At 41.7% G+C, this 25,965-nt stretch overlaps 1 long non-coding RNA gene across 2 annotated transcripts; it reads right to left on the reverse strand.

The window, feature by feature from the left end:
* Positions 1–3,754: 3,754 nt before the first annotated feature.
* LOC122646530 lies at positions 3,755–22,770 on the reverse strand. 2 transcript variants are annotated; one of them, XR_006330639.1, is made up of 3 exons: positions 22,759–22,770; positions 18,076–18,083; positions 3,755–3,995 (listed from the first exon to the last, which is right to left on the reverse strand). It is a non-coding gene; the product is annotated as an uncharacterized LOC122646530 (long non-coding RNA). The 2 variants fall into 2 exon arrangements; XR_006330638.1 differs by lacking the exons at positions 18,076–18,083; positions 22,759–22,770 and adding exons at positions 10,034–10,036; positions 15,746–15,757.
* Positions 22,771–25,965: the final 3,195 nt, after the last annotated feature.

The raw sequence follows: 25,965 nt of genomic DNA on the forward strand, positions 1-25,965 counted from the left end.
GTGGAAGTGGACTATATTTTCAATATATAGCTGGGCAAGCTTCTCCATTGAATAAGTTATCTTAATCGGTACGAAGTGAGCTGCCTTCGTCAGTCCATCTACAATTACCCATATCACATTCATCCCCTTCCTGGTGTTGGGTAGATTTGTTACGAAGTCCATAGTAATCTTTTCCCACTTCCATTCAGGTATAGGGAGTGGCTGCAACAATCCATACGATCGGTGTCTCTCTGCTTTTATTTACTAATAGGTGAGGCACTTAGACATGTATATCGCTATGGTCTCCTTCATCCCAATCCACCCGTAGTACTTCTTCAAGTCCTTGTACATCTTCGTGCTTCCAGGATGGATTGAATAGGGTGAGTTGTGTGCCTCTTTAAGGATTCGGTCTTGGATGTCAAAATCATCAGGCACGTATAATCTGTCTCGAAACTTTAATGCCCCATCATGGGCCAATGAAAAATCTGGGTCCATATGGACTCCTTGTTGTACTTCCCTAATTATCTTGGCCAACTCGGGGCCAATGGTTGCTTTGTAATTACCTCCTCTCGTATCGACGGATGTAAATCCATAGCTGCTAATTATATAGCCGTCCCTTCGATCACGAGTTCTAGATCAAGCTTCTGAGCTTCTTCAAACAATTGTTCACTTACGACCAAGGAAGCGAGGGATGCAGTCTAAGATTTTCTGCTTAAAATGTTGGCCTTGCCAAGGTGGTACTGGATTTCACTGTCATAATCCTTTACCAGTTCTAACCACCGCCTCTGTCTTATATTCAGCTCCTTTTGGGTGAAGAAATACTTCAGACTTTTGTAATTGCTGAAGATTTCACTCTTTTCACCGTATAGGTAATGTCGTCATATCTTTAACGCAAAAACTATCACTGCCAACTCTAAGTCATGAGTAGAGTAGTTCTTTTCGTGCTCCTTCAATTATCTTGAGGCGTAGGCAACCACTTTAGCTTTCTGCATTAAGACGCCACCCACTCCTATTTTGTATGCGTCGGTGTATACCACCACCCCTCTAGTGCCATCCGGAATGGTCAAAACTGGAGCTGTCACCAACCTATTCCTTAACTCCTAAAAACTCTTCTCGTATGCTTCATTCCACTCAAACTTGGAGCCCTTCTTCGTTAGTTTTGTCATGGGTGTCGAGATGCACGAGAAATTTTTAATAAATCGATGGTAATATCCAACCAAACCTAAAAAACTTTGGATCTCAGGGGCACTCTTCGGAGTCTCCCACTCGAGAACCTCTTTCACCTTGCCTGGGTCCACTTTAATGCCGTCGTTGGTGACGATGTGTCCCAGGAATCCGATCTGGTGTAGCCAAAAGTCACACTTACTGAACTTGGCATAGAGCTAGTGTTCCCACAACCACTGCAACACAAAGGTAGGGTGCCGAGCGTGCTCTTCCTCACTCTTGGAGTACACCAGAATGTCGTCAATAAACACGATGATGAACTTATCCAACACGTCATGGAATACTCTATTCATCATGTCCATGAACCCTGCCGGGGCATTGGTTAACCCGAATGATAAAACCAGGAATTCATAATGTCCGTATCGAGTTTTAAACACCATTTTGTGAATATCGACGCTCTTGATCTTCAATTGATGGTATCCAGACCTAAGATCAATCTTGGAGAAAACTCTTGCTCCTTATAGCTGGTCAAATAGGTCATTGATGCAGGGCAATGGGTATCAATTCTTGATAGTTAGCTTATTTAGTTTGCGATAGTCGATACACAGCCGCATGCTGCCATCCTTCTTCTCAATTAATGTATTCTTTTTGGTGAAGTACATGCACCCACATACATGCACATGCACCCTTATCCGACATGCCATCATACACATGCATTACAGTACATATAGGCACATGCATATACGTGCACCTATACATAGGGACCTGGTATGTACACATACCTATACGTAGAGGGGTCTGTATTTGGGGTGGTACATGTCTATACATGTACAGGTGTGTAGAGACACATCCTATACGTACAGGTACTAGTGGGCTTATAAAAGCAAATGGGCTTTGGGCTTCAAAGTACAATTCGTGCAAGTGTTTCCTGTGTTCTACAAACAGTGTGCTCTCTGCATTCTATTTGGTTTTCTTTTCTTCTTCTTCTTCCTTTCTGGTTACTGAGTAATTACCTTTAGGTACTCCGTATTGTAATCACTTTTAGGTGCTGCCAATTGTGATTGAAGTGATTTTATCTTGGAGGTAGAACGCCAAGGTCAACCCCGATCTGCACAAATAGGGGGTGTTCCACACCATAAGGAAAGTACTCTCTGTACGACTCCACTTGTGTTCTTGCTTGCTGTTTTGGAAGGAACAAGAAGACAGTCATCGTTTGTACTGTAAGTTGTTTTATTTTTGTATTTATTTTGATATTTCATTCGGGTATATACATATATTTATATACAAGCAGATTCTGTCAAGTCTTATACCGATTGCCTAGAATCCTATTTCTAACACTTAGTGGTAAGCATATACAATGACATGTCCAATGTAGGTAGACCTTAAGTGGAATAAGGAGCATCAATTGCAAAATGCATTAGCTATGAACTGAGAACTGCTTCACAAGTCCAATGAAGCTTCAATGATAGACAATAAGAACCATGTCTGTCCTTGTTAACTATTGGCATTTGGTCTCTATCCAAGAAAGGACAAAAGAATAAGGAATTAAAAGCTTTTAGGCAGCATACCTGCTTCGAAGAGAAAATGTCTATAACCAAATAAATAGTCCTGTGATCAAACTGTTATTCTGGAAAACCTCAGAAATCATTAGCATGCCATTACTTTGGATCCAAAAATAAGACCTCTTCAGAAAATAGATATAGGGCACGATCCATCCAAAGTACATAAGCTATTTCATATTAAGTAAGAAATGTATAAGGGAACAAAAATTTAAAAACTTTCCTACAGAAACCCCCGGTATTCCCTCAGCAAAAATATAGAGGCAAATAGTAAACTTTACCAATGTTTCCAATATAGCTTTCCTTTATTTGTTGTTAAAATCGACAAATGGTTTCTTATTACAGTTTCAAAAATCAGATTATACTCTGGGTCATGTTAAGGTCCTAAAGAAGATTTGTAGTTTCATACCAGTGATAAGCAAAAATCTTCTAATGATTTCAGCCCAGCTGGTGATAAATAGGGTTAGAACAGGTAATCCAATCAGGTCAGACTGATATTGGCATAAAATAGAAAGAAGTATTAAAAGGACAATTAAGTGATACACAAAACCTACACTCTTTTTCTTCTTCCAGTTTTCTATGGCCTTGGTGCAACGGTAAGGTTGCTCCATTGTGACTAAGTGGTCATGGGTTCAAGTCTAGAAACAGTCTCTTTGCGAAAGCAGGGGTAAGGCTGAGTATATTATGACCCTCCTCAGACCCCATAGTGGTGGGAGCCTCATGCACTGGGTATGCCCTTTTTTTAAGCATTAATAACAAGTTCTCTTCAGCAGTTCAATTCAAAGGCTGAATGGTTCAATTAGGTTGCATATCCTTGTACCACATTGACCTGTTTTCTTCATTGGAGTCATTTAAGATTATCAAAGATAAAGAAGGCTATAGATGATCAAAAGCTTGTCACTACAAATTAACGATTACGGGCCACCAAAGGCTTCATCACTATATAATAGAAGACTGTACAAAGAAAGACAGCAGGCCGCCCTTACATTTATTCAGGGAAGTAACCTTATCTAGTAAGCTCATGGTAGGCTCTTCTAGCGAAAAGGGAACTCATTATATACACGAGTGGTGCAGTATCCATCTTATTCCAAAGTGTCATAAAGCTGATAACCTCCTAGCTTCCTCCAACAGCTCCATTCTTCCACTCCAAATTCATCTTCAATGAGAAAATGCACGTGGATGTTGAAGACTTTAAATGATTGTGCCATTTGCAATGGTTGCATTCTTCACTATAACAGTGATACCAGACCCAATGTAGAATCCTTCATTTGGCCTATCTGCTTGTTGAACACCCTAAGAAATAGCATTGAGATGAACATACATTATCAAGATATGAGTGATAGGTTGTTAGTTGGTTCAGTGAATCACAGAAGAGAAGGGAAAGATGGAGGAAGAAGAAGAAGGGATTGAGAAGATATTTCTTTTCATCCTTTGTAAATGGATCTCATACACCTTTTATAAGACTCATAACTAACTAAGATGCTCCCTAACACTAACAACCTTGACCCTTACATTCATGACACCTGTCTCTCATACAAGTTTTACATACCCATAGCATGTCCTATACTGTCCTCATATCACCATACTCCTATATGTAATCATCCGGTCTGACTGGCCTTTTCTTGATCCTTCGCTGTATGTGATGTGAACTAACTGAACTGGGTGGTCCCCTGGCCTTGTCACTGGCCACGTCACATGCCCCTCCAAGTGTAATTGTAACATTGCCATCCCCATGTGAAGCAACCTTGTCCTCAAGGTTTAAGGTGGGGAATAGTTAGTTCAACACAAAAACATCCTCCCAGGTGGTCTCCTCTAAGGGTAAGCCAGACCACTGCACCAGTACGTGGGGAATCCGTTGGCCTTGTCGTAATAGCTCTCTGTGTTGAAGGATCGCTGCAGGCTCAAATGTGGTTGATGAGGTTGGGAAGGGAAGGGCCTGAGGTTTTGAAGGGCCAATGAATTGCTTGAGAACTGAAATGTGAAAGACCGGGTGCACTTGGGCTGTCACAGGTAACTCTAGTTTGTATGCAACTTTACCCACTTTCGCCAATACCTTGAATGGTCCAAAAAAACGTTTAGAGAGCTAGTGATTGAGGCGCAAGGCAACTGAAATTTGTCGGAAGGGCCGAAGCTTAACAAAGGCCCAATCGCCCACCTGCAGTTCCTTGTCAGTACACTTCCTATCAGCCTGTGTCTTCATATGAAGCTGAGCTCGAAGCAAGTTATGCTTCAGTTGTAATAGTATTTGATCGCGGCTCTGCAAATCCTGATCTACAGCCAAATTTGGGGAAGAATCTGGAATATATTGAATGAGGGTAGGAGGTGGTCTTCCATACAAGGCTTGAAACGGAGTAGTTGTTGGCTAAACAACGGTCCAGGGATCAAACCATGGTTCCCTAGGGAGACCAAGATATTTATCTTTAGGGTTTTGCACGCCCTGGGTTAGCCCATGGTGTCCCATGGGTGCCCCATTTTAATTTTAGGGTTTCCCATGGTCGCCCATGGGAACCCTGGTGCATCCCTATTAGGGTTTCTCCTTCCCTATTGCATTCCATAAAATTAATTATCACAATAGGGACGGAGAAACTTGTCTCTAGTCCATCACATGGCAAGAGGGATCCATCCCATACTCGAATGCGCAGCGGAAAATAATCGATTCGAGTTTCTTTCGCATCCTATAAATATTAATAATCAATGAACAGAAGGAATTAATAAAGAACTGCTAACCTGGTGAGCCTCAAGTGTTGCTCCTCCAATAGACAGTGGTTCTTCCTCCAATGAGCGCTCCAAGCAAACAGATCTGAACCTCCAATGGTGCTACCAAGGTTCTACATGCCAATCCCAGATGCCCTCAAACTCCTCAGCACAGATCTAGGGTTTCACAAACCCTAACTCTCAAACACAGGTGAGAGAAGCAAGAAGAAGAAGAGAGATCGCAAGAGGGAGAGAGAGAAACCAAAAATGCAGGAGAGAGAGTGTCTGCTCCAAAAACGTGGAGAGCTGCTCTTCGGCGTATTTTTGGTCCCCTATTTATAATAATAGGGTTTAATTAAATCCTAGATAGATTTAATAGAGCCCTAGTGAGAGTCGACTCTCTCTCTCTCGATCTGCGATTCTGTTTAAACTCAAAGTGCTACACGGTGAAGAAGCGAGAATCTAATAGGGAAAGTATTAATTAGATTCTATATTTAATTATTAATGGATAATTACAATTAGCACCAAATCCATTAATTAAATAACGAGCCAATTAAATTAGCAAATTTCAAATAACTTCCTATATGATAACAATTTATCATATACAACCCCCCCACTAATCAACACCATCATTATGGAATCTAGGGCATGTACACATGTACTGCCAAAACCCAATCCGTAGTACATGTCCATATAAGAGCGTCTGTGAATCCGATCGGGTCCCGCAAAACTCGAAAAACACTTTATTTGAAATAACTATAAATAATGTATCATTTTATGTAAAATAAATTTTGCAAAACCATTTCCAAAATGGTACTGGATCCAGATTCTGATCCGACCATGCACAGACAGTCTCTATCTTGGTGTTCCCCAATCGGGCAGTGGTGACCGTGTTGGATAACTCCTTCACTCACAAAGTGTTCACGCATTCCCAGAACACCGGCTTTGACTCGCTTGAGTCTCAGTCATTGATGAACCAAAGAATGCGATCACACTTTGCAGTGAAGGAGGTTCCCTCAGGTATAGGGTGTCGGTGACACATGTCTATCCCTTCCTACATCTGGCAGTAATACATGAGGGAATCGACAAAGTAGATTCTTCGCCAATGCACACATCAAACATGTGAGCACTCGTATTCGTACCCTGACATCACATGTCTAGGCATACCCAATGCGACGACCATATGATAAGGGTGCCCAGCCCAAACCCTAGTCGTGACTACCATTTTAAGTATAACTTACGGACACATAATGCTCAAAAAGTTTATATCGCATGTGACAATATTAAACTAAAATGTATAAATGTTCAATACAAAGGTGAATCGGGTTGAACCGGACCGAACCGGGTTTGATGGACACACACTTGTCCAACAATCTCCCACTTGTACATCAAAGCCAATTCCCCATACATTTTAAACCCATGCCCTCCATGTGTTTCTCAAACACTCCTGGTGACAAACCCTTTGTTATGGCATCAGACACATTTTCAGTTGTGTCCACTTTGGAGATACTCACGTCACTCTGCTGGATAATCTCTCTGATGAGGTGATACTTCCGCTGCACGTGCTTGTTCCTCTGATGAGCCCTAGGCTCCTTAGCTTGTGCAATGGCCCCTCTGTTGTCACATAACAGGGGAATAGGGCCCTTGACAAGATCAGGGACTACTCCAGAAATGTTAGGAACTTCCTAACCCAAACACCTTATTAAACGCATCACATGATGCAAGGTGTTCATAAAAATAGGGATCGGCTGTAGATTTCTATTTTGTACTCCTCTATACAATGGCACCTCCACTCATTAAACTCGTAATGACTCACAATACCTACTGCATAGTAGACGTCCGGCCTCGTACACAACATGGCGTACATAAGACTCCCTACTACTGAGGCATAGGGAATCCTCTTCATCTCTTCAATGTCTGTCTGAGACTGAGGACATTGAGATCTGGAAAGACTGACTCCATGTCTGAAGGGAACACTTCCCCTCTTGGAGTTCTCCACACTAAATCTGGCCAGGACTTTGTCTATATAGGTAGCCTGTGACAAGCCTAGCATCCTTTTCTGGCGATCTCTTACGAGTTTGATCCCAAGGATATAGCTAGCTTCACCAAGGTCTTTCATCAAAAACATTGTGGATAACCACTGTTTTACTGATGAAAGGAATCCTACATCGTTACCAATCAGCAATATGTCATCTACGTATAAAATAATAAAACATACTGCCCTCCCACTGATCTTCTTGTAAACGCATGGTTCATCCATGTTTTGATCAAAACCAAATGATTTGATTGATTGATCAAACTTGATGTTCCAGCTCCTGGAAGCCTGCTTCAGCCCATAAATGGACCTCTGCAATTTGCACACCTTTCTTTCTTCCTCCAAGGAAGAGAACCCCTCTGGCTGTTCCATGTAGATTTCCTCTTGAAGGAACCCATTTAGAAATGCAGTCTGCACATCCATCTACCAGATCTCATAATCAAAGTGTGATGCGATAGCCAATAAAATCCTGATGGATTTCATCATCACTACTAGTGAAAAGGTTTCCTCATGGTCTATACCCTCTTTCTGGGTATAACCCTTTGCCACCAGTCTCGCTTTGAATCTCTCGACCTTTCCATCTGCGCCCTTCTTCCTCTTGAAAATCCATTTACATCCAATCGGCTTGATGCCAAGTGGTGGATCGACTAGAGTCCAGACCTTGTTGGAATGCATCGAATCGATTTCAGAGCGCATTGCTTCCAGCCACCTAGTGGCATCAACATCCTTTAGAGCCTCAGAGTATGTCATCGGATCATCATCCGATTCAACCGATACCATGTGGAACTCTTCCACTGTTTCCTCTTCGGTTAGAAGAGTTAGCCTGGTGGGTGGTCTAACAGTCCTCCCACTGTGTCGAGGTTCCTCAGGTGTTGGTATTTCAGCGGGTATGTCAGTTGGTCTCACTTCTGGAAGTGACGTTTCTGAGCCATCTGATAGCTCTTTTATGACTACTGGTTCGGACCTCTGGGTCATCATTTCTTCCTCCAAAAATGTGACATGTTTACTTACAATGACCTTTTGGTCAACTGGGTCATAGAAATAATAGTCTATCGTGCCTTTGGGGTAGCCTAAGAAATAGCATCTCGAAGTCCTGGATTCTAACTTGTCTGTCTGTTGCTTTCACACATGTGCTATGCAACCCCATACCCTAAGATGTTGAATACTGGGCTTTCGCCCTTTCCACAACTCAAAGGGTGTCTTGGCTACAGACTTAGATAGAACCCTATTCAAGATATATATTGCCGTCTCTAAAGCGTACCCCCAGAAAGAAAGAGGCAGCTCACTATAAGTGAGCATCGTCCTGACCATATCCAATAGGGTCCGATTACGTCGTTCGGATACACCATTTTGTTGTGGTGTGCCTGGATTAGTTAGTTGACTAACTATCCCTTGGGATATGAGATGTTCTTTAAACTCATCCGATAGATACTCCCCTCCACGATCTGATCGTAAGGACTTGACATGTTTATCGAGCTGTCTTTCGACCTCGGCTTGGAATTCTTTGAATTTATCAAAGGCTTCTGATTTCCTATGCATCAAGTATATGTAACCATATCTAGAGTAATCATCGGTGAACATGATAAAGTACTCATACCCATATCTTGCTTGTATGTTTATGGGTCCACACACGTCAGTGTGTATCAACTCCAACAGATCTGTGGCTCTAGCACCTTTATTGCTAAAGGATTTCTTGGTCATTTTGCCCTGAAGGCATGACTCACAGGTGGGGAATGGTTCCACCCTCAGACTCTGTAAGGACCCATCCCTCACCAATCTACTGATTTGGTCCACATTAATGTGACCCAATCTTATATGCCACTGATATGTTGAGTTCACTAGAGCTACTTTTCGTTTCAAATCAACATTTGAAACAACATTCGTTCTAATAGGGCAATCTAGAAAACACAAACCACTCTGTAAATATCCGGATGCCACAAATCAACTATTAAAACGAATAATCAATTTAGAATTAAAGGAAAAACTATATCCGTCCAAAACAAGTTTTGAAACTGAAATTATCTTCCTCTTGAAAGAGGGTACATAATAGCAATCCTTTAAAACTAAACTAGCAGAACTAAAATTTAAAATAAAAGTTCCCTTAGCCAACGCCATGGTCTCAGCTCCAGTGCCCATCTGAAGACGCACTTCATTTCTTTCCAGGTTCCTTGTCTCCTTGAACCCCTGCAAATCATTGCAAATGTGAACAGTGGATCCACTATCCACCAACCAAGAATTGGTCGGTTCAAAAGACAAATTAGACTCATAAAGAACGTGAACATCACATGTACCTTCTTTAGCAGCCTCTGTTTCATCCGGCTTCTTGTCTTTCAAAGTTGCCAGGTAAGCACGACAGTTTCTTTTCCAGTGACCCTCCTTCTTGCAATAGAAGCACTTGCCTTTGCCTTTATTGCCAGACTTCCCACCCTTGGCTTTCAGGGTCTTGCCCTTACTTCCCTTTTTCTTCTTCTTTCCATTTAAAGAAGGCTTTACCTCAGTTGCATTGACCTTAGCCTTGTCCTTTTTCAAGGACGCTTCAGCCTCTACCAGTGCATTAACAAGCTCGGTGAGCTCCATCTCCTTCTCGGACATCTTGTAGGACATCCTAAAAGGTGCGTAGGCAGAAGTTAGTGACGCTAAGATCACATCAGTCTTGTATCGCAGGCTGAAATCAGTCCCCATGGATTCCAGTTTTCAAACAGATTGATCATTTTCATTACATGATCCATCACTGGAGTCCCCTGAGACATCTTGGAGTCATGGATTTGACTCACCGCATCAGAACGTGCTTGTGTCAACTGCCTGTTGAACAATTCAGCAAGCTTATCCATTTTACCCCCAGCAGTGCGTATATCCTTGACTGAGTCTACAACTGATTTTTCCAATGATCCTAGGATATAGACTGATGCCTTGGAATCCCTCATGAGGAACCCTTGCATCTCTTCATTTGCCTCAAAATCGTTCGGGTCGGGTTGAGGAGGAACTTGTTTATCTAGAACTGTGTACAGTCCTTTAGCAGTCAGGAGCAACTTAATGCTCCGGTATCAATCGACATAGTTTGTACCATTAAGTTTGTATTCACTAATGAGTGTTAACAGGTTAGAATTAACGGCAGCCATCGTATATTAATCTACACATGCACAAGTAAATAACCACATGCTAATTAATGACCATTGAAAATAATAAATTGAACACACACACATCAATGGTCTTTCATGAATTGGGTTTCCCTCATAACCCAAAAGATGAATTGGATACCTACAACCCTTGTATGTACAACTTACCCTGTCGGGAGTCATTATACACACCATGGTAGTGTGGACTAAGCTGTCCGCCTCATGGGCTTCCAATATTTTTGGCCACCTGGGTGTCATGACCAGATCCTGTCGGCTGACATACATCCAAGTCATGTACTTACCTATCGCATTAGTTAGAATCATGGAATCATGAAAGATGGCCCACTGTCGCAGTGCCCTCTCACTAATCCATACCCTAACGTATCTAGATGGAGGTAAATATAGATAAATACGTGACAGAGGTCTTAGCAATGTCCTGTCGGCTTATGCGGGGTCATGTCACACATTTTCTACATTTATCTTCAATAGGAGGCCATGGACATGTCTACCGATTAAGACTAGTCCATATCATACATGTATTGTGAATAAAGAGGAATTAATTAACTCTCACATACATGGATAGATTTAAACAACATAATTAATCAACATTAATTAAAAGTGATTATGGGATGGCGGCATTTTTATCAGAAGCAATTAAAGAACCCTCCCAATAAAAATAAAACTAATAACTTTGGGTGCATTTATCATGCCATGGATGCCATGCCTGGATCATCTCCTCCGCCCGATCACGTCTTCAAAGTAGGTGACTTGCATCTCCATAAGCTTTGAGCATCACATGTGGATCACCATCTACATGCCCTGGGAGTCCTAACTCCTCTAAAATTACAATGGAAACCTAGAAAAATTCTATACACTTTTCTTTCCATAATAATAAAGAAACCCCGCATGGAGAAACCAACCCACCATTTGGGTTGCCCATGGGGTGGAGTACATTTGTTTATAAAAAAGAAAGGGGGAGAGAGAGAAGCATCACATCCACCCATAACCCCATGTATCACATACATAAACAATCCATCCATTTATTAGAATGCCATTCCCATAATCACATCATAATATAATTTCATGCATAGGCATTAAAGCAAGTGAACCAAAAATTAAAACATGGATTCCTTCAATTATTGAACCACCACATTGCATGTGATATCATGTATCCAAGCCCATAAAATTAAAATCGCATTTTAATTGCAAGTGGGTAAAGAGGAAATCTCTTCACCCATCATCATCCTCCAAAAACAAAACAAAATAATAAAATTCTGTTTTGAAAAATCTGTTTTTTTTTTTTTTTTTTTTGTTAAACTGGAGGGAAAACAAGGGGGGTGCATGCAGCCCACTTGCGCAGGCTGCAGGCACTCCCTGCGCAGCCCATAGGCACAGGGCCCACGGACAGCAGCCTTGGGCTGCAGTCCGCAGGCCTGCTGCCCATAGGCTAAAGCCCACGGACAGCAGCCTGCAGGCCCGTAGCCCGCAAGCTTGCTGCCCGCAGGTAGCAGCCCACAAGGGGATGCGCACAAGGGTAGGTTCATGGGGAAAGGCGTGCGTAGAGGCTTGGCAGCGTACGCTCCCCCCCCCCACATATAGAACATGATTAAAAAATTTTAAAATAAAAATTAGTAATCACAACCTAATTGGATACATGCTTCAATAATTGGAATAAACAAAACAAACCAAATCCATCATCACATGGGTAGGTTGTTACACTAACAACCTTGTAACTACCCATGTGCACATGGGAAGGTTGTTACAACAACCATATCCTAACCACCCATGTTCCAACTTGCATCCCACTCATGATAATCATATTAACCATTAATTATCTAATATTCATGGGTGGGAAAGGTGGCTCTGATACCACACTGTTGGCTAAACAACGGTACAGGGATCAAACCATGGTTCCCTAGGGAGACCAAGATATTTATCTTTAGGGTTTTGCACGCCCTGGGTTAGCCCATGATGTCCCATGGGTGCCCCATTTTAATTTTAGGGTTTCCCATGGTCGCCCATGGGAACCCTGGTGCATCCCTATTAGGGTTTCTCATTCCCTATTGCATTTCATAAAATTAATTATCACAATAGGGACGGAGAAACTCGTCTCTATTCCATCACATGGCAAGAGGGATCCATCCCATACTCGAATGCGCAGCGAAAAATAAGCGATTCGAGTTTCTTTCGCATCCCATAAATATTAACAATCAATGAACAGAAGGAATTAATAAAGAACTACTAACCTGGTGAGCCTCAAGTGTTGCTCCTCCAATAGACAGTGGTTCTTCCTCCAATGAGCGCTCCAAGCAAAGATCCGAACCTCCAATGGTGCTACCAAGGTTCTACATGCCAATCCCGGATGCCCTCAAACTCCTCAAGACAGATCTAGGGTTTCACAAACCCTAACTCTCAAACACAGTGAGAGAAGCAAGAAGAAGAAGAGAGATCACAAGATGGAGAGAGAGAAACCAAAAACGTAGGAGAGAGAGTGTCTGCTCCAAAAACGTGGAGAGCTGCTCTTCTACATATTTTTGGTCCCCTATTTATAATAATAGGGTTTAATTAAATCCTAGATAGATTTAATAGAGCCCTAGTGAGAGTCCGACTCTCTCTCTCTCGATCTGCGATTCTGTTTAAACTCAAAGTGCTACACGGTGAAGAAGCGAGAATCTAATAGGAAAGTATTAATTAGATTCTTTATTTAATTATTAATGGATAATTACAATTAGCACCAAATCCATTAATTAAATAAAGAGCCAATTAAATTAGCAAATTCCAAATAACTCCCTATATGATAACAATTTATCATATACAACCCCCCACTAATCAACACCATCATTATGGAATCTAGGGCATGTACACATGTCGCCAAACCCCAATCCATAGTACATGTCCATATAAGAGCGTCTCGTGCATCCGATCGGGTCCCCAAAACTCGATAAAATACTTTATTTGAAATAACTATAAATAATGTATCATTTTATGTAAAATAAATTTTGCAAAACCATTTCCAAAACGCAGATCGATCCGATTTCGATCCGACCATGTATGAGACAGTCTCTATCTTGGTGTTCCCCAATCGGGCAGTGGTGACCATGTTGGATAACTCCTTCACTCACAAAGTGTTCACGCATTCCTGAACACGGCTTTGACTCGCTTGAGTCTCGTCATTGATGAACCAAAGAATGTGATCACACTTTGCGTGTGAGGGTTCCCTCAGTATGTGGGTGTCGGTGACACATGTCTATCCCTTCCTACATCCGGCAGAATACATGAGGGAATCGACAAAGTAGATTTTTCGCCAATGCACACATCAAACATGTGAGCACTCGCATTCGTACCCTGACATCACATGTCTAGGCATACCCAATGCGACGACCATATGATAAGGGTGCCCAGCCCAAACCCTAGTGGTGACTACCATTTTAAGTATAACTTACGGACACATAATGCTCAAAAAGTTTATATCGCATGTGAGAATATTAAACTAAAATGTATAAATATTCAATACAAAGGTGAATCGGGTTTAACCGAACCGAACCGGGTTTGATGGACACACACTTGTCCAACAGTAGTCCCAATGGTAGCATGATGGGCTGTGTTGTACCAGTACTCCGCCTAAGTCAGGTATTTGACCCATTAATTGGGCTCGTCCAAGACGAAGTTACGGAGATACATTTCCAAACAACGGTCGAGTACTTTGGTCTGTACATCGGTTTGAGGATGATAGGCTGTACTCATGGCCAAAGTGGTCCCCTGTAATCTAAATAGCTCCTTCCAAAAAGAGCTTAGGAACAAAGGATCCCTATCACTGACAATGGACCAAGGAAGGCCATGGGGTTTGAGAATGTTGGCTGTGAAGACCTCTGCCACATGCTGACTTGTAAAATGACTAGAAAGAGGGCAGAAATGGCCATACTTGGTAAGGCGATCAATGACGACCATGATGGCTGTTTTGCCGGCAGAATTTGGAAGGTCGATGATGAAATCCATGGAGATATCCTCCCACACTTGCTCTGGGATGGGTAAAGGTTGGAGAAGACTGGCTGGAGAGGATGTAGCTGTCTTTGTTTGCTGGCAAATCATACACTCAGCCACATATTTCTTGATGTCGCTTCTCATGCCTTTCCAATATATATTAGCCGACAGATGTTTTAGTGTGCACAAGTACCCTGCGTGACCACCTTGAGGCGAAGAGTGATATTCTCGAAGGAATTTATGGCGCAGGGTTGAGTCCTTTGGCAAGACGAGATGGCTGTTGTAGTACAGTAGCCCATTGCGTAAAGTATAATCCAAGAATTGAGGCTGATTAGTCTGAATGCCTTTACATATGGCTTGCAATTCGGGTGAGGCCGCCACAGCTGTACGCAGCTCACCTAAAAAATAAAAACTTGGCGAAGAGCTGGGCATTCTGGATAAGGCATCAACTACGTTATTCTCACAGCCCGGCTTGTAAACTATCTCAAACACATACCCCAGAAGTTCGGAGAGCCACTGTTGCTGCTCCGGGGTTTGTATTGTTTGCTCCGTGAGCTTGCGCAACTCTTTTGATCAGTATAGATGAAGAAACGCCGTCCTAACAGATATTGGCACCACCTCAAGACGGCCTGTGTAATAGCATACATTTCCCTAACATAAGTAGAGGAAGCCTGTAAATGAGGGGAAAGTTTCTTACTAAAATATGCGATGGGGTGTTTGTCCTGTGACAACACAACCCAATCCCTGTTCCAGATGCATCGGCTTCCAGTGTGAAGGTCTTCTCAAAGTCTGGCAGTGCTAGCACTGGGGTTGTCATCATGGCAGCTTGGAGTTCTTTAAATGCTCTGTGAGCTTGTTCAGGCCAATAGAAGGACCCCCTCTTTAACAGATCTGCGAGAGGCATAGCCATTTGAGCATATCCCCTAATAAATCGTCGATAGTACCCGGTGAGCCCAAGGAATCGGCACCGGCCATTGTAACATAGCTGAGATCTTACTAGGATCTACTGTGATGCCCTGAGCAGATACAAAATGGCCCAAGTATCCAATGGTGGCCTGCCCAAATTCACACTTGGATCGTTTGGCGAAGAGTTGATGGTCACGCAGCGTTTGGAGTACAATCGCCAAGTGCTGCAAGTGCTCAGCCCATGTTACGCTATAGACCAACAAATCATCGAAGAACACCACTACAAAACGCCTAAGGAAGGGCCGAAAGACTGTGTTCATCATAGCTTGAAACGTCAATGGTGCGTTGGTGAGACCGAATGGCATCACTAGGAATTCAAAGTGCCCATCATGGGTTCGAAAGGCTATTTTTGCAATATCCCCTTCACCCATCCTGATTTGGTGATAGCCCGACTTGAGGTCGAGCTTGGAGAAGTACTGGGCACCATGCAACTCGTCGAAAAGCTCATCAGCTGTAGGAATGGGGAAACGATCCTTCACCGTGATCGCATTCAACGCACGATAATCAACACAAAATCTCCAAATACCATCCTTCTTCTTGACTAGCAAAACTGGGGAAGAGAAGGGGCTGTTACTTGGTCGTATGATGCCAGAAATCCGCATTTCGGTAACCATTTTTTTCTATTTCTCCCTTTTGGAAGTGGAGATACCTGTAGGGCCTCACATTCACCGGCTGTGTTCCTGGCTGCACCATAATAGGGTGATCGTGTTCACGTTGTGGTGGTAGTTGGGTAGGTTCTTCAAACACCGTGGCATAAGAGTCTAAGAGTTGTCTAAGCTCAGCATTTTCACAAGCATGTGTTGTGTCATCAGCGAGACTTGAATCCAAGCTGAACAGAGCTGCACATGCCTCTGTTTCTATGATTCGGCGCAGCTCATGATAATGTAGCTGTGCTGGAACTTGGCTCGGTTCACCCACCAAGGTGATCGTTCAATCTCCATCTTTGAATTCCAATGTTAAACTTCCATAATCAAACATTATGGGTCCCAGCTGGGCCATCCACTGAACCCCCAACACTAAATCTGCGCCAAAAAGAGGGAGAACATATGCATCTACAACAATAGTATGTTGCATGAGTCTTACCGGGAGTTGCGTGACAAGCCCCTCGCATATTAGCCGGTTTCCAATGCCTACCATCACGGTTATATTTGGCACTGACTCAACAGATAATCCCATGTGCCTGGTCACCCGACTTTGTATGAAATTGTGTATGCTGCCCCGTCAATTAATACTTGAATTGGGGCTCCGGCGATAAATCCAGTGAACCGAAGAGTTGTAGGTGAGGTAAGTCCTGTCATCGAGTGGTATGATAGCTCCGTTGTAGTTGCGGCAACGTCATCGGCACTAACCACTGGATCGAGTGGTTCCACCGCTTCGGTGGTTTCCTCCTCCGGTTCTTCTTCGTCGTACTCTAATAAGAATAGTTGCCGTGATTTACATCTATGGCCTGGGGTGAACCTCCCTCGCTCTCTCCGCTGTTGCATCTCCGCTGGACTCAATCGTTTGATGGGAATGGAAGCCACTGATGCTGCAGCAAAGGTGTCTTGGATGAAGCAACGGCAGGGGGAGTTGGTAATAAGGGAGGGTGCGCCGTTGTCGCAAACGGTCTTGGAAACACCTTGCGCACTTCTGCGATCTTGTTCTCCTGTAGCCTGGCGAGTCCCACGGCATAGGCCATCGTTGTTGGCTGAAAAGCCATAACCTCATTTCGTATATCAGAGCGCAACCCCGATATGAAGCAACTGACCAGAAATGTTGATGGTAGATCTGTAATCCGATTGGCTAAAGCTTCGAAGCGAGATTGGTACTCGGCCACGGTTGACGTTTGTGTCAACTTCGCCAACGTTGCCTGAGGATCGTTGAACTCCGATGGTCCAAATCGGATCTCCAGTGACCGGGTAAACTCAATCCAAATAGTGAACTGGCCTGATCGGTGCATCCACTGGTTCCATTGTAACGCTGGTCCGTCCATGTGAAACGATGAAACCAGCAATCGTTGATCATCTGGAGTGCCATGGTAGGCGAAGAAACGTTCTGCCTTGAAGATCCATCCGATCGGATCTATGCCGTCAAAGCGTGGAGACACCAGCCGGATAGTCCTTGTCTGAATGGGAAGGTTCGTGTTAACAGCCGGCATTCCAATCACTCCAGAAGTGGTTGCCGTGTCCTGAGTCTGCAGATCTGGAACTGTAGTTGCGAGACTTAAGACTTGCTCCAACCTGCCATCCATTGCTGTAAATTGAACGATCAGATCTGATAAGGATCGCTGCTGCTCTGTGATCGCGCCATGGAGAGTTTCTAATCGCTCGCCGTGCTCTGCCGCGGTGGTGCTCACTCGTCGGAGAGTGTCATCAATCTGACGTAGTCGAGTTCCCTCAACCATGAATGCTCTCAACGAAAGCACCAAATGTTAGCTGGTTCAGTGAATCACAGAAGAGAAGGGTAAGACAGAGGAAGAAGAAGGGATTGAGAAGATATTTCTTTTCATCCTTTGTAAATGGATCTCATACACCTTTTATAAGACGCGTAACTAACTAAGATGCTCCCTGACACTAACAACCTTGACCCTTACATTCATGACACCTGTCTCTCATACAAGTTTTACATACCCATAGCATGTCCTGTACTGTCCTCATATCACCATACTCCTATACGTAATCATCTAACCTGACTGGCCCTTTTCTGTTCCTTCGCTGTGTGCGATGTGAACTAACTGAACTGGGTGGTCCCCTGGCCTTGTAACTGGCCACGTCACGTGCCCCTCCTAGTGTAGTCGTAACATAGGTGCTTACGACATCAATTATATGTTCCTTGAGGCTCCAAAAATTCATGGAAACTTAACTTTTATCTGTAAATTTTATTTTATATTTCATTGATATTTTTTTTTCCATCAACTGTATACAAGGAAACATAATTTGGTCATGGCTGAGCGAGGGAGAGAACCCAACTATATGATAGGGATGGGGTGATAATTATTTCACTGGCCAAGATGCCACCAATCTTTTTCTTTGGAAAACAACATCCAGAAAATAAAATAGTAAGTTGTTTTCAATTTTTTGTATTGCATTTCAGTAAAATTATTAATGATTGTTTTAGAGCTAGTTCCTTTTGCTTTCAAGAAAATTCTTGTAAAATAATTTTAGTTGAATTAACCAGAGCCTAAGGCTGTTTTGATCTTATAAACAAAAGGGAAAAAGAACTTCGAAAGGCAGCGTAACCGCTGTGCTCAGACAGAGGGGGCGAAATGACCGCGTGGGGAGCACAAAGCTTGAATGTACACGACCCTGCTATGGAGCCTCCGTCAAACCAGCGTTATAAGCGTTCACTTCTATCAGTGTCTTGATTGAGTTGAGCTAAAAGGATGGTGCCTGTGTGGCTCCTGCCATTAGAGACTGTTCCAAATCATCTCATGAGATTTACTCACCTTTAAATGCATTAGATCAATAGAGATCTGCAGATGTTATTTTGTCCTCATTCTCGTGAGACAGCCATAACGTCCAATGTATTTGTAGTGTGAACCTTCCTTCGTTATTTAGTCTGAAATCCGAAAATGTTTTTATGTCAATTGGCTCTATGTCGAGGCACGATGAGAACTAAGCTTCTACATGAAATTGTCTCTTTGGAACTAACAAGTGCAGCAGCAAAGAGCTTTATGCAGTTTGGTTTGGAGTACAGCATTTTTGGCCATGTTGAAGCTGTAGAACAAAATAATGAATGGATGTGGATTCCATCTTTCAATAGTAATCTAGAAGAGAAGATTATTCAGCATTTCTAGTTTTGGAGGGTTACCCACTGGTCCTAGTTTGCTTGAATCATTCTCATTAGATCACCATAGGCTACATACAGTCCCTAGCTGCAGATTGTGGAAAAACCAGTGCAGAATTCAAACCAAATAGGCAGTGTTTTTAACTCTCAAACTGCAGATCAGCCCTGGAATCATGTGTGCCAAATGAGTGGTACTGTTTTGTTGTTATGGTTTGCAACCGAAAATACAAATTCATGTTGAGTAAGCGTCAAGTTTCTAGTATTGGCAGAATTGAAAACAAAGCTTAAAACTACAATCAAATTAGACTGAACAGAGAGAGAAATCACCTTAAAATATATATACATATATATATATATATATATTTATATTAATATTAATCACAAGAAACAATGGAGAAAACTTACAGAGAATCAAATAACTCCGAAAACTAGACAGGAATATGAAAGAAAAAAAAACCAAGAGTAGAGTCCATCAAACCAGAAATTAATCATTCATAAGCAATACAACTGTTCAAATCCAACCAAATAATATTTAATATTTATTATTATTTAAATCCGATATGGAGGAATAATGAAAACCCAACACTAAAAAGTTTTCTAATATCAGAAATAAAATTAGCAAATCTATGTCACAAAACACTATAGAGGAGGCAGAGGAAGGGGAAGAGGCCAAGCCATGTACTCTGTCATAGCTACTGAGATCTTGAGATCTTGGGTGGGTTACTCTTCCATACATGGATTCTCTTTCTTCTTATCAGGGATTCAAAATGGTTTTCCTTGTACTGTGGTTTAGAATAGGGGAAAAAAGAAATGGAGTCCATCGCAATTACCGCCATAGGTTTGCACTGTTAGGAATCAAGAGATTTCAACAATTCGGATCGTCTTCCTTCCAGGGAAGAATCCTCCTAAACAAACTTGTATTCTATTTCTGGTGATTTGATTACAATTTTCCCTCCCATTATATAGGGACTACAACAGGGCAATGCCTCTCTAACGGTGTCAGTTACAAAACAAGCGGGAAGAAGAACTAACAAAAGAGGGATTGTAGAGCTGTTGAGATGGTAACCCAATCGGGTCATGGGTAACCTACTGCTGGGTCAGGTCCATCACCCACGGATCCTGACATTCCCCTCCCGTTAAGAACCCTTGTTTCAAGGGTTGAAAGCAGGAATATTGGACTGTAGTTCCTGCCAATCAATCCAAGTAGCATCCTCAGGAATGGCATTCGACCATTGCACCAACACCTAGGTGACAGCTTTGTTGCTGCGATTGACCATGCGTTGGTCGAGTACCGCCACCGGTTCCATGAGAAGTTGGCCTTCATCCCCACATAAGGAAGGGATGTTGACGGAACGGCGGTGTGACCTAGTTTGCGTTTGAGGGGAGAGACATGAAAAACGGGGTGAATCTTGGAGTGTGGGGGTAGCTGAAGTTTGTAGGCGACAATGCCGAGCGTCTCCAAGATTTGGTAGGGACCACAGAAATGAGGAACCAGCTTGAAATCCTGACGCAGAGCCAAGGTTGTCTGATAATATGGTTGTAAACGCAAGTAGACCCAATCACCCACCTGAAATTCCCTCTTGGTGCGGTGGTGATCAGCAAAATGCTTCATTTGGCTACGGGCCTGCTCTAAGTTGTATTTGAGCACCTGTAACATGATCGTGCGGTCTTGTAGGTCAGTAGCTACAACAACAACCGAAGGAGGAGCAGTGGTGCCCATAATCAGGGGTTGGGGTTTGTAACCATACAAAGCCTCAAAAGGGGACATCTTGATGGCCGAGTGGAAGGAGGCATTATACCACCATTCAGCAAGTGTTAGCCACTGTGTCCAACGTTTCGGTCGATCACCTGTCATACAACGGAGATAATTCTCGAGACATTTATTAAGTATCTCTATTTGCTCTTCAGACTGCGGGTGAAAAGCAGAACTGAGGTGAAGGGAAGTGTCGTGTAGCTTGAAGAGCTCCTCCCAAAATTTGCTGGTGAATATGACATCGCGGTCACTAACGATGAGGTTGGCATCCCATGGAGTTTGAAAAAATGGTCGAAGAAAGCTTGTGCCACGGTGGTCGCTGTGTAAGGGTGTTCGAGGGCCATGAAATGAGCATATTTGGTAAAACGGTCAACCACAACAAAAATGACTTCCTTGGAATAGGATCTTGGAAGGTCACTGATGAAGTCCATGGATATGTCAGTCCATCCTCTGCTGGGGATGGGAAGAGGCTGTAGGAGACTCGGGTATGCCACTGTTTCAGACTTATTGCGCTAACAGGTATCACACTCCTCCACAAAGTGTTTCACATCTAATGGAAGTCGTGGCCAATAGAAGTACTGGCTGATCCGATTGGTTGTACCCCTAATGCCGGAATGGCCACCGAAACCATTGGAATGGAAGCTGGTAAGTAGGGTATGGCGAAGGGTTCCAGTCTTACCGATGACTAATTTGCCCTTATAGCGTAGAGAACCGTTGTGCCATTCATATGGTGGGGCTGCCCCTGGATCAATCGATAATTTGGAGATGATCTGCTGTACATCCGCATCATCCACCCAACTGAGCTGTATTTCATACAGCCACGTGGGAACCACTTGGGAGATAGCGTGGCATTCGCTGGTCACTCTAGGAATACGCAAAAGAGCATCTGCTACGGTATTCTCCTTGCTTGCCTTGTAACCAATTTCATAGTCATATCCCATGAGTTTGGTGAGCCACTTCTGCTGAATGAGAGTATTCACGCGTTGTTCCAAAAGATATTTCAAGCTTTGATGATCGATTTTGATCACAAAGTGGCGCCCAATCAAGTAATGATGCCATTTACGAACAACAAGAAGTATGGCGAGCATTTCCTTCTCGTAAGTCGACAGACCCAAGTGTTTGGGGGACAGAGCTTTACTAAGGAAAGCAATGGGTCTACCTTCTTGTATAAGAACAACGCCAATGCCCTCTCCACTGGCATCACACTCAACCACGAAGGTCTTAGAAAAATCTGGAAGAGCTAGCACTAGTGTACTACTGATGGCATGCTTCAAGTGGAGGAAAGCCTGCTCAGCCATTGGGTTCCATGTAAATTTCTCTTCCTGAAGCAGCCGCATGAGGGGTTTGCTGATGGCCCCATAGCCTTGGACAAACCTCCTGTAATACCCTGTGAGTCCCAAGAAGCCTCTCAATTCTTTAACAGATTTTAGAATAGGCCATTGAACCATTGCAGCAATCTTGGATTCATCGGCTGCCACTCCTTGGCCAAAGACTATGTGACCAAGATAGTCGATCTCACTCCTACCAAATACACACTTGCTGAGTTTGGCGTGCAGTTTGTGGTGGCGAAGGAGGGTGAGTGTTGTGTAGAGATGGTGAACATGGTCTTCTAAGGACGAGCTGTAGACCAAGATATCGTCGAAGAAGACCAAAATGAATTTTCTTAAGTATGGATGAAAGATGTCATTCATGAGACTTTGAAATGCGGCCGGGGCATTGATTAAGCCAAATGGCATAACCACAAACTCGTAATGACCTTGGTGAGTCCGAAAGACTGTCTTAGGAATGTCGTCCTCATGGACTCTGATTTGGTGATAACCAGATCGTAGGTCAAGTTTGGAGAAGACTTGGGCGCCATGCAATTCATCCAAAAGTTCATCAATGGAGTTGCAGCAATATTGACACCTCAGAACTGAAGAGTTAATTTTTTGTGGCTCAAAACAAAGCTGATCCTGAACGTGAACAGGGGGAAAAAAGAAATGACCATCACTGGGAAAGACACATGGACACACTTAGAGAGTAATTGTTGATCAAGACTCCATATATATGGGCCGAAGTGCGTAGATGGATTAGGGAGAGAGAGACAAATAAGGGATTGGGAATTGAACGAAATAACCCCCAAATGGAGTTGCAGAATCCATGAACAGAAGAGACAAACAGAGAAGAGTAAAACACTTGGAATGGGGTAAAGAGAAATGGAAGAATGGAAACTAAACGAAAGAGAGATGAAGAAAATGGGGGTCAAAGCCTATCATAGCAAGAAAACCTCAACGATTTGGTAAAAATTTCACCCACATCACAGCAGAAACGGAAAATAGAGAAAAAAAATAAATCACTCACAGATCAACAAAGCGAGAGAGAAAGAAAAAAAAAAACCATACCTAATCATCAATAAGGGTTTGTTACCTCTTTCTATAATGATTCATGTTCTCATTATGTGGTTGATATTAGATGTACCTGCAACATGATTCAGTCATTGGCATTATCTGGTAGGGACGGAGAATGTGTTTGAATTTGTTAGTAGCTGAGGTGGTGGTGGTGGCGGCGCCGACGGTGAGAGGGAGAGGTACAGAGATGTCAGGGTCGCATTCTCGAGGGAGGTGTCTTCAAAAAATGCAAAGAGAAGAGAAAAGGCGGGGGATGGAGGGATGTGGCTTTTGGAGTTTTGGCGGTGTCTTTTCAAAGAGAGAGAGAGAGAGAGAAAAAGAAGGTATTTTTGTCATTTAAAAAAATTTGACAAAAAATGTGGAATACGTACATTTATAGGAGACTAGTAAACTCACACGTGCAAATGCACGTGGAGCCATATGTTGGAGTGCGAGAAAGCATGATGTGTAGACTCATATTATTAGCATTTTATCCTTCAATGTGTAAGTCTTGTAACTAACTCGAGATCTCTTGGTGAGTAAGGTATGAAGCATACCACAGCTTAGCAACTACGCTAAGCAGTTGTTGGTATATAATCATCCACATAAAAAATAATTTGAAGTTAAAATTAAGAGTTATAAATTGAAAACGCTACTTTCAATAATAGTTATAATGTTCATTTACATCAATTCTGAATTAACTTCTAAATACACAGTTTGTAGCTATTCCATTTAGCTTTGCCTAACTATTCCTTCTCAATTTTTTCCTTCTTCTTTTGCTGATCTTGATTGTCTTCTAAATCAATGACTCTCTTTTTCTCTGCATATCTTTCTTTGAGTTTTTCTGCAACAATTCTTTTTGATGTTCTACTTGAATAGTTTCTATTATCAATTTTGAAGTAGAAACTATACACTTTGGATATGCAATACTTCAAAGCATCTTTGTGCTGCAAAACAGAAAAGAAACATTAATTATATATTTAATTTTAGTTGTTTTGTTATTTGTTTTAATAAATTTGCTTCCAAAAAATAATATCATTTCTTTACCTTCTCTGTTGATTTTGCATATTCAACTGTTGAAACTCTGGTAATTGTTTCAATATCATTAAATATTATCACAATTATTATTCCTGTATCATCTGAGACCCTGAATTCCGCCAAGTACCTGTCAATGTAAAGTAATTGTTTATTTTAAATATTTCTAAAATAAAAATATTTTGTATTAATTTATTGGTGAAATCGAATCTTACTTCTATGTATATTTTGTATCATCATTTGCACATTTTTCGCATGTTGGTTTGGCTCCTTGAAGGTGTACTTTTTTGCTACATTTTGTGCATGCGTTGTACCATGGTTCTTCAGTGTAAAATTTTGAAATTATTCCTGTAATATAATAATACTTTTCCTGTAAATTTGATTATGTTAGAATGCTCAAAGTAAAATGAAAACAATAGTTATATCTAATATTTTACTAATTGGAATTGTAATATATTAATTTACCGAATTTGTAGAAAATGGATTAAATAATAATTTTGATTATTGATTTAATTTAGTTATTTAAATAAATATTAAGTTATAAAAAGTATTTGTTGTACATACCGAATACAGTATTTGCTTTGTCCAGCTGATTGCTTATCTCCTTTAGGTTAAAGAAATTGTATTTCTTGTTATCCACATCAATGATCTGCTCGTCTTTCTCAATTTTTGTAAGATTGGTAAAAGTCAATTCAATAACTTTGTGAATATTTGTGAAATTGGGATTAACTCTTTTCACAAGCCCATCAGTTATTAAATATGTTCTTCCCTCTATCAGTGTGTTGTCAAATTTTTCTGCAATTTCGTTAAACATCACTGCTTGTACTTTTGTCCCCTGCATAAATAATTTTTTTCTTCAATTAATTGAAGCTTGATATATTATCAATTATCAATTCTTTAAAGTATTAGTAAATACTACTATAACATACTTCATCATTCATGAGTATTAGTTTCTGTATTTTTCAGGTACCCTTATGGTTATTGTAATTTACAAAGTTGCAACGTTGAACTACAGCAACCCTTACCTTCCAATCCCTTTGAAAAGGCTTTAGATCATTTATTTTGTCAATATCTGTCATAGATCCTGTAGCACCAATTATAATGTTATCGGTTTCATATTTCAAAAGTTCAAACAAAGAGTTTAATGATAGAGTAATCTAGATTTGTGTAGATAGAGATTGTGGGTATCACCCCGTAACATTATCATATGCAATAACTATTCACCATTACAATCATAACCAAACAATTAGGTGGTAGACTAAATAATAAATAATATATATTCAAACAAGGTATAAGAGTAAACAAGCCTCTTTACAACAGTTAATGTTATAAAAACATGAAGTTTTGTATAAATAGAACCGAACAAAATCTATTTGTAAAACATGAGCACCAAACTCCTTTTTTAATGTGTACTACTTGGAAGAATGTAGATAATTATTTACACTGTTTACGTTGACACAAATTATGAAGGGACTTCTCATGGGGATATTTCAAGAATGGAAAACCCATGTATATGAGAGCATAAAATTGAACAGATTCCTACTTCTAACAA

This window comes from Telopea speciosissima, chromosome 11 (genome assembly GCF_018873765.1).
Source record: "Telopea speciosissima isolate NSW1024214 ecotype Mountain lineage chromosome 11, Tspe_v1, whole genome shotgun sequence".
Taxonomy (NCBI): Eukaryota; Viridiplantae; Streptophyta; class Magnoliopsida; order Proteales; family Proteaceae; genus Telopea; species Telopea speciosissima.